Raw genomic sequence first — 10,673 nt, 5'->3', positions numbered from 1 at the left:
TTTTCACTGTTGGTCAGAGAATCATCTTTCCATGTTCTTGCAATCCTTGTGAAAAGTCACTTTAAAAACTTAAGATCAAACCCAATCAGTCTCACATCCTGAGCGAATTTAGACTTAACCTGTGTATCCATGAATTTGCAGTAAAATACCTCTTAATGGTGTTGTGACATACAATGCTGTCTTTTCATCTATGGCCACAATTAAGGCCCTCTTCTCAGATCATGCTAACTCAATAATAATAATAATACTTTATTGCATCCCAAAAGGAAATGTTTTGTACAGACGCGTTATTATTTACACAATAAGATAAAAATATAATGGAAATAGGATGTATATATAAAAAAAGTAGCAGCTCCATAACCAGAGCCGCGCTTTTTAATAAGGTCAGGTCGAGGTTAATTTCTTTTAATATAATAATCACAGTGTTATTTAGTGTGACGCTTTGCATTGGCAATTAGAACCGTGATCAACATTTTTACTATCCTCCCAATACAATCCTGAGAAAGACAATAAGATAAAATTTAAAAAGCCATTTGTTGAAAGTTTCAATTTCAAGCTCCATTTCTTATTATAGTGTATTACTTCATCATGCCAAGAATACTTCACGCTAACTTGTACGGTAATAAATATTTTGTCACATCACCACCCTAATCTATCCTGACCACTGAAAATTACTACTTTCAGCAGCAAATCGAATCATTTTTTGGAGAGCCAGAATATCATTCATCATCATCATCACTCATTCACCATCATCTCTATATATAATTAGTTAATGGTCATTAAGTTGATCAGCGTTATCATCATTGACACCATCTAAACGAACACTACAATTGCCACCTTTTTCATTGTTGCTAACTTTATTCCTATAGCCTTTATCAGAACTAAACATTCACCGATAATCATAGTTCAGTAATTGGGTGGGGTTCCTTACCTCTCATTGTCAGCAGAGAGGTACATACTGCATCTTCTATCCCCCTATATGTTTTCCAACTTGCTTTCTTTTCTGTCTTTGTCTTGAATTGAGATTACTTGGTTTTGTCCTGGCCCTGGCCGGATACCCTGGCTGGGAGGGAAACAGTGAAATGTTAGTTTTGGGAGATGATATTTTTTCCCTTGTAAATCATCTCTCTGTTATGCTCTGTATTATTTTCCTTTTACATATGATTTGTAAACAATTGTGTTCCTCTTGGCGGGGACCTGTGCTTGTGTCTGGATGAGACTTTTAGGTGATCTCAAACTAAGTACTTTGATAGTGTGCTCTTGGAATCTCCGTTTCCTATTTGAACCAATTCCCTTTTGTCTTACCTTTTCTTGGGTGCTTTAATTGTAATTCTAGAACTTTTTATTACCCATTTTCTTCCTTTTTACTGGCGCTGATATAACCTAAATATGTTGCAAGCGCCGTAAAACCCTCAAAAACAATAGTACAGTATAGTGCACCTAATAAATTTTATTTGAATTTCCGTGGATAAAAATATAAATTTTGAAATATAAAACGATCATCCATGACGTCAGATTTTTTTTTTTTTTGCTGCTCTAGTTTAAACCTAAATCGAAAAAAAAAAAAAAAGATTCTTGAAGACTATCGATGTTTGCATGTTTGATTGCAAATCTCTTCATTGTCTGTTTGAGGAAAATTTATTTTCCATCTACAACTAAAAATTAAGTTACATTTCCCATCTTTCTTTTTTAATTTGTATTGATTTTATATCGCTTTTTTAATTGTTTGTTTGCACACCTGTTTTATTAACTTTATGTAGGGTCTAATTATGAATATAATTGCCAGATCAGTTAGTGTGAAGTTTTCACACTACTCGTTAGAATTGCCAGATGGTATGAGACGTGGTTTTTACATGACCCGTTAGAATTGCCAGATGGTATGAGACGTGGTTTTTACATGAACCGTTAGAATTGCCAGATGGTTTGATGCGGTTTTTACACTACTACTATATATATTGATTCATTCATTTAATGCATTTTACTTTACTCATATTATGTATTTTTTCCTTATTATTGTAATCATTATCAACGTTTATCTTTATTATTATTATTATTATTAGTATTAGTATTATTATTATTATTATTGTTATTGTTATTGTTATTGTTGTTATTATTATTGTTATTGTTATTGTTATTAATGTTATGTTATTCTTAACATTGTCGTTATTGATTACCACTGTTACTGTTACAATTATTACTACATTACTACTACTACCACTACCACCACCACCATGACTACTACCATTATCATTACCACTATTACTACCACCACCACTACTACTTCGATTTCTGCTTCAATTCTACCACGACGACCTTTTCAAAATTATACCTTCCGACTACTGCGACCAACACTACTGCTATGACTTCTACTGTTACTACTACCACTATTATTACTATTAACTTCACTAATTATCGTTTCAAAGAAGTGTATTTTTTCTTACCAATGTTATGATCAGTCCCAATTGTCAGTCAACTACCTACTACCTACTGTTTATCGTTTTCATCACCATCATCATACTGCTGCGGTTGTTATTTTTATGATTATTATCATCATTATTATTGTTGTTGTTGAATCCTGGTGGCTTTTGCGCAATTTATTTTATATATGAATCTGTAGAATCTTGATAGTATCATACACGCAATCTTGTTAATTGTTATTGTTATTATTGTTAATTGTTATTATTATTATTATTATTATTATTATTATTATTATTATTATTATTATTATTATTAATATTAATATTAATATTAATATTAATATTAATATTATTATTAATATTATTTTATTATTATTATTATTATTATTATTATTATTATTATTATTATTATGAAATTCAATTTGTTAATTCTCGCTACCTACGTTATAATTATGACCCTGCAGTTTTAACGGTAAATGATTTGCAATTTAGTGAGTGGAATTTTAGTTGGAAAAAGAAAAAGCATTTTTCTTTTGTCCATTTTTCTTCTTTATGGAGCTCTCGACCTTTCTGGATAGGGGGCCATCGATATCATTGAACTTTTTGGGTGTGGAACTTCGTCCTCTTTGAGTGAAGGCCCTAGTCCTCTTTTGGTGAAGGCCCTCGTCCTCTTTTGGTGAAGGCCCTCATCCTCTTTGAGTGAAGGCCCTCGTCCTCTTTGGTAAAAGCCCTCGTCCTCTTTGGTGAAAGCCTTCGTCCTCTTTGGTGAAAGCCTTCGTCCTCTTTGAGCGATGGCCCCTTGATATTTTCGGGTGAAGGCCCTCATCCTCTTTGGGTGAGGGCCCTCGTCCTCTTTGGGTGAAGGCCCTCGTCCTTTTTGGGTGATGGCCTCTCGACATCTTCGGATTGGCGGGGGGGGGGGGGGGGGGGAACCTGGTTTGGGGAAGCCCTTTTCTTCTTTGAATGATGGAGACCTTCGACTTCTCTAGATGGTCTTCGACCTTTCTCTTTTGACCAGGAAGTCGACTCTTTGTTGTCCTTTGTTGACCTTGATTGTCTGTATATCTATAACTGAACAAGTGTTACCGATGCTTACTTTAAACAAATGTTTTTTAATGTTTGATGGTTCAAGTTTTGGAATTAGGTTTTAACAGTTGTAGAAGAGAATCGTGTTGTTTTATCACTGTAAAATTTTATAATTAAAAAAAACTGTTTGATATGATGATCTCGTGGCAAAGACTACAACATTACCCTGAGTTGAACCAAACATCCATTTTAATTTATTTTTTTTCTGAATGGAAAATAACAAAACACAAATACAAGCAACCTATGTCGTATCCGTGTTTACAATGCTGCCTTTTTTACTAGAGAAAAAATGTGATACAAATTAAGAATGATTGCACGTGGGAATAACGGGACATGAAAACGTAGGACATGAAATTTGGGAAACTTAGTACATACATAAGATTCAGATGGGTTTCATCTTGTTTACAGAGCGGACAATGAACAAATGCTTTTTCTATAAAGAAATTTGAATCTGCAGGTCGTGGCCAGGGAATGTCGTGTGCCATTGAAGCTGAGAAGCGATGTGAGAGGTGGAGTGGGGGGGGGGGGTGTCTAATTGGACCCAGATCGGCCTTGTTTCTGGTCTCCTTTGTCCGATTTGATTTCACGTAGACACCATACTTCATACACATGAAACGCACGCAATATTTTTTTACATAAATTATGAAAGTAACAGAGAAATAAGAAGAATAGAATGCTTACAGAACCCAAAATGTATTTCATAGGTATATTTATGGTTACTTGCTACTCTTGGGGAGAAAAGAGAGAAAATATGAGCGAGTTAAGCAGAGTCCGCTGATGCAAGTGCAAACCGACAATCGCAGTCGATACTGCCTGATCATCTTCCTTTGCACTTTGCACTGGCGCCCAAATAATCCATGATTATAGCAAGCGGTGTTTGACCTGAATTAACTAATTAATTTCTCCTAGATGGACGAAGAAAGAATTGAACAGATTCAATTTCCCCACGAAAGGAGAATAAAAAGGAAATTGTACAATAGTAGAATGAATTGAAAATTGCAATGAAATCGATGTTTCTGAGTAGAGGGTAGATACTTCTTGGTGCACATAACAGAATAGAAACAATATCTAAGCCTACTGTCTCAATTTTCCAAGCGCTCAGACAACTTAGTGTATGTCTTAAGCACCGTTGAACATCTCAAATATAAACATTAGTACACTACACAGAAAAGATTGGTAAGGAAAGAAAGAAAGAAAATAACGCCGTGTCCTCCCGTGTATAAAGAGAAAATAGGGGGGGGGGGGGGGGGGGGGGAAGGCCAACTTTCATCGATCTATCATATATTTCTTTCTGTCATTGTCTTTGAATGTGGCTCTTTATATTTTTTCATCGAGACCTGGTTGCCATTCTCTACAGAAAGGATACGAGGCTGTCATATTATGTCAAAAGACTTTTTAAATATCATTTATTTTTACAACTGCGAGAGATGATAAATGCATTAATTGATGTTTGATCATTTCACTGCTTTTATTTTATGCTCTAAACAGGGATACAATATTAAAAAGAACATATTGTTATCACGCCATTGTGATTTATGGATGATTCTTTTGTAAATAAATTTCTATTTGTGCATCTTATTCAAGGTTTTTTTTCTTGTTATTTTATTATTTTTGTTGTTGTCAGTCTCAATCGTCTTCTAAATGGCGGTGAGTGGAATTCACCTTCGAGCCATTGTGGGGCTTTTAGTTTTAGATTGTTTCAGAGTTAGTTACAAAAGATATATATTATATTATATATATATAACGATCTGATAATCAGAAGGTCTGAGGTCCGATCCCCAGTCAAAGTAGAGTGATTTTTTTGGGATGGTTTTCTTCTTGGATTTTTATTTCTTGCTTTGTTTGGCACCTGTCATGCAAACTTGTTCAATTCTGTATCTTGATACGGATTTGAGAGATTGGGTCACATTTCTCCACTCATCTCAGATGAGGGTGAAGGATATTATACCGCTTTGAGAGGGTAGGTCACATTTCCCCGCTCGTCTCAGATGAGGGTGTCGCATTGACCTTAAAGGCGTATCTAAGGGGTGAAAGCATAGATTTGTTAAAGAACTAGAACAAATTATATAGAAACAAGAACACATCTCACATAAGCGTCAAAATACATTGTGTCATTGATGCCCTCAACCTCCTGAAACAAAGTGGAAAGAAATTGAATAATTAAGTTGAGTCTCTCTCTCTCTCTCTCTCTCTCTCTCTCTCTCTCTCTCTCTCTCTCTCTCTCTCTCTCTCTCTCTCTCTCTCTCTCTCTCTCTCTTCCTCCCTCTAACAGAGAGAGAGAGAGAAAGAAATATTGAATGCAACAGGAATGATAATGATACTATCTAAATGGAACTCTTTAAAATGGGAACATAATTTAAATTAATATTAACTATGCACGGATTTTATAGACCCAATGAATATTCATATGGCCTTGCCCGAGAGAAAGCGTCCCTGCACATGCGCAATCACTTAAAAAGTGAACTTCCTCCCTCTAACAGAGAGAGAGAGAGAGAGAGAAAGAAATATTGAATGCAACAGGAATGATAATGATACTATCTAAATGGAACTCTTTAAAATGGGAACATAATTTAAATTAATATTAAATATGCACGGATTCATCGAACTATGCTTTCCTCAGAATGTTTAGTTCTCACATGGAAGACTAAATGTCATCGTCATCGCAACACCCTCCAGGTTGATGCGTTTTATATGACTGTTGTTATGGTATGGAAAACAAGGTGCCGGCAATGGGCGGGGGGGGGGGGGGGGGGGGTTAGTATAGCTGATGTTCTTTTTAAAGCTTTCTGTCCTTGTCCTTGCTATTTGAAGAACAACATATAGAAAGCCGATGGGTAGAATACATAGGCGAACTGTACAATGATCCAAATAGAAATGAACCACCACTGAAATTCAAAGAACCATTAAGCGGACCAAACATCACCAAAAGTGAAATTGAACATGCCATGGAACGAAGGAAGGATGGTAAAGCAACAGGCCCTGATGAAATATCTGTAGAGGTATTAAAAAGCCTAGGAGATCTAGCAATTGATGAACTTCACATATTATTCAACAATATATACAACACTGGGAAAATTCCAGAAGATCTCTGTAACTCTATTTTCATAGCAATACCAAAGAAAGCAGGTGCAGTCAGATGCGAAAATTTTAGAACTATAAGTTTAATAAGCACATCAACAAAATACTGTTGCGTATAATTATCAACAGGCTAAGGAATAAGATTAACCCCGAAATCGCAGAAGGACAATATGGATTCCAACCTGACAGAGGGACAAGGAACGCAATATACCTCCTCCGTGTTTTAAGTGAAAGAGCTATACAGGTTCAGACCCCACTATACCTCTGTTTTGTCGACTACAAAAAAGCTTTTGACAGAGTACGCCACGAAGAAATACTAAAACAACTGCACTCCATTGGCGCTGATGAGAAAGACCTCAGACTCATGCAAACATTATACTACACCCAGCAGGCATCTATCAAAATCGGAAACTCTACAGGAAATTCCATTCCTATTAAGAAAGGAGTCCGTCAAGGGTGTGTTGCCTCACCAGATCTGTTTAATCTATACCAAGAAACAATCATGAGGGGCATAACTAATATGGAGGGAATAAAAGTAGGACGTCACAACATAAATAATATAAGATACGCAGACGATACGGTACTCGTTGCAACATCAGAAATCCAACTTCAAAAGATTGTTGACAAAGTGGTAGTAGATAGCGAAGCCAAGGGAATGGAAGTGAATATCACCAAAACGGAATGCATGGTAATACAGAAAAACCCCGAAAACAACAACACCTGCAATATAACGATTCACGGCGAGCAACTTACCAACGTAGAAAGTTTTAAATACCTGGGTTCAATAGTGACAACAGATGGAAGATGTAACCGAGACATACGAGCAAGAATAACTCAAGCCAAACAGGCCTTTATGGACCTCGGAAACATTTTGAAAAACAAACAGATGTCGTTCGGGATTAGATTCCGAGTCTTGAAGTGCTACGTGTGGCCAATCTTGTTATACGGATGCGAAAGCTGGACTACAAATGCAGAAACACAAAAGAACATTGAAGCTTTTGAAATGTGGTGTTTGAGAAGGATGCAGAGAATATCGTATACTGCACACAAAACGAACGAAGAAGTGCTAAAACAAACATACCAACAAAGGAAACTAATGCCCTTAATAGCGGATCGACAACTATCCTTTTTCGGACACATAGTAAGGAAAGATAAGAATGAATACCTGGTAAGTTGTGGAAAAATACCTGGTAAACGCGCCCGGGGGAGACAAAGAAAAACACTCATAGACCAACTGAAGGGCTTCACCAACCTAACAATCCAAGAGCTGTTTGAAAAAGCAAGAGACAGGGAGGAATGGAGAGAGATAATTCATGCAGTATCCGAAGCCTGGACCAGGCATGGAACCTAGAAGAAGAAGAAGAAGTCCTTGTCCTGGAATGGGACGACTTTTTTCTAGCCCAGAAAATAGCTTCATTTTTTTTCAATAAAGCCAGATTTAAACATGTGTTTTTCGCCTAGGTTATAATTTTTTCCCACTTATAGTTCATCTCAGAGAATGTTTGGGGATCCCATGCCGGAGAAGATGTCTTTTGGTGGCCTTAGACCGAACCCAGGAGTGTAACTGAGATCTACTTTTGTGAACTTTTTTCTTTTCGTCGCAAATGACCCAAAAGTATTTCAAGCTTTTCATTCTAAATCGTATCTCATTAACATTTAGCATTGTGTACCATCTCCATTTTCTTCGACGCTGACCCAGTCATGAAAGTGTCACAGGTGCCATTAAACTTCGACACTTAACTGGTCTTCTTGTTTTGCTGTGACATCATTAATTTGGTTTTCCATTCTAACCACGCGTCATCGAGTGAATTTCAGGGCATGCTAGAATTGATGGAACTGTGTAAGCGGATAGACTAGCAAACACGACATATCAGGAAACGAGAAATGCTGTCAAAAAGAATCAACAAAATATAGATACAACATAATTTCAGCGAGACAAAACGCATAATTAAGATGTTTCATACAACCTCAATGCGTTCAGATGATTACCATATTATTCTGCCCAGACATGAACAAGTAATTCGTTTCCGCCTCAGGTCAGACCACAATAGACCTAAAAAGCATATATGTATACAGACGCATGGAACTGATCGTCACCGGTCTGCTCATGTGGTGAGGAGGAGGAAGATGCATAAACTGCAACGATGCAGACGATACTAATCCTTAAGAGAAGAAGCAACTTCTCTAAATACAAAACTTTTCGGCCAGCTAGAACAACTCAAAAAGATGAGTAGGGGAGACCGGGGTGAGAAGTCCCAAAATCTGTATTTGGCCATCTAATTCAACAAATATGAGCTCTTGCAAGTTGATGTTGCTCCACACACAACATACAGGTCTCTTTTGTATGCATGCAGAGTTATTTCAGTACACTGTGCACAGGGACTTAGTTACAGGCTAAAGTTTATAAAAATTTGAAGTGGGACTTTTCCCCCAGGCCGGGGTGAAATGTCCCACCTCCCGGGGTAAAAAGTCCCAACCCAGTGAAATCTAATTTAGCCAAGAAAATTATGATCAAGAAGTAAGATGTTATCAATTTGTTCATAATGACAACATTTTTTGTCATTAAAACCTGGTAATGATTTGTATGTAAGTTTCATCGATCATTATTCTCCTGTTTAATCAGGTTTCACTTCTCCATCCATGAAAAACTTTTTTTTTTTGCAAAACCTCTTCGTCTGAAACATTTTATTAACAAAAGGGAATACATGACATTGAAATCAAGTGTAATAGCAATTTAAAAAATTAAAAATGTACATTACAGGGAATGTTGGAACTTTGAAAAAATATCAAAGAAAGACATTCGATAAGGCTCAGCTGGGCTAGTCTATTGAGCATATTTCACGATATCCTCTTTAAACACGTGTCCACTCTTCGTTCTTTGGGTACCGATCACATCAGATTTGCACAGCTTTGTAATAATTTGCTTTTTGTGGACAGACCAGATCTCCTCATTTGAGAAATTAATAAATTTGTTCTTTACTTTTTCACTTCGTTTGAGGAATTCAATTTCGAAGTCCCGTCCTCATCCATAGCACTTTTCACGATCCCAGTGTAGAATACATTGCCCTTCTTTCCTTCGCATCTAAAGAACACAAAGTCTTCCAGCTTGAGGAGGGACAGGTCCTGTTCTTCCATAGAGGAGGGCCTCGTTCAGGTCTTCTTCTTCCTGAACCTCAACGTCGTCCTCTTCGTTCAATTTGTCTGCTTTTTCCAGAATTGAATCAAGGGCACAGTTAGCCTCATCCTCACTCTCAGAGTCATATTGCAGCCGTTTTCTCTTTGAAGCCACTTCTGTTTCGACAACCAAAGACTGTTGATAGTTGCCTGGTCGCTTCTCTGGGGTCAAAGTCAAAATAGTTGACTTAACTGTTTTCCGTTGTTTTTTTTCCTCTGGGCGAGCTGTTGCTTTGGGGAAGGGACGAATTTCTTTCGGCGATACAAAACCTTTGCTGATAGATTTTTCAGCTTCGGTTGTTGCAGTTCCAGTGCTCATTGATGGCTGGTTTAGGGTCGCAGGCGCAGGTTGTGGTCGATCTGTTGAAAATGTTGGTAAGAACTTGTCTTCAGAGAAAATGTTCCTATCTGTGGGAAAAATCCCGGTTGCACAAAAGCCAGCTGTGATATTTGCTGGGGTGAAAGCCTTTGGGAATGCATAAGATATAATTTGAGGCACAGTGTGGATGGACATCTGTTTGCCAGTATTTTGTGGATCCTTGCACCACCTGTCGACAGCGTAGTCGTAGAAGGTCTGAAATGGCCCGTAGACAGAAACATCCAGGGGCTGCATCTGATGCGAGCAATGTGGCGGAAATGAGAGCAGGGTGATGTTGTTTTCCTTACAAAAAGCAATAACATTCTCACCACAATGCGAAGCATGGTTGTCAAGAATCAACAGCACTGGATGCGCAGCTGATGGTTTAGCGTGTTTCTGAAAGTGCTGCAGAAAACGCAAGAAGTTCTCGGATGTCATCCACCCTGAAGCTTTGGGGTGAGAGTCGCAAAGGGATCCTGGTGGGGCAGTTGTTGACCAGTGTTCTTGTACATTTACTCGTGGAAAAATAAGGTATGGAGGCATGCTGTTGCCAAGGGCAT

The sequence above is a fragment of the Berghia stephanieae genome, chromosome 5, assembly GCF_034508935.2.
Source record: "Berghia stephanieae isolate SIO BIC M18660-M18661 chromosome 5, UCSD_Bste_1.3, whole genome shotgun sequence".
Taxonomy (NCBI): domain Eukaryota; kingdom Metazoa; phylum Mollusca; class Gastropoda; order Nudibranchia; family Aeolidiidae; genus Berghia; species Berghia stephanieae.
The sequence above is the reverse complement of the archived record's forward strand: the minus strand, read 5'-3'. Positions refer to the sequence as shown.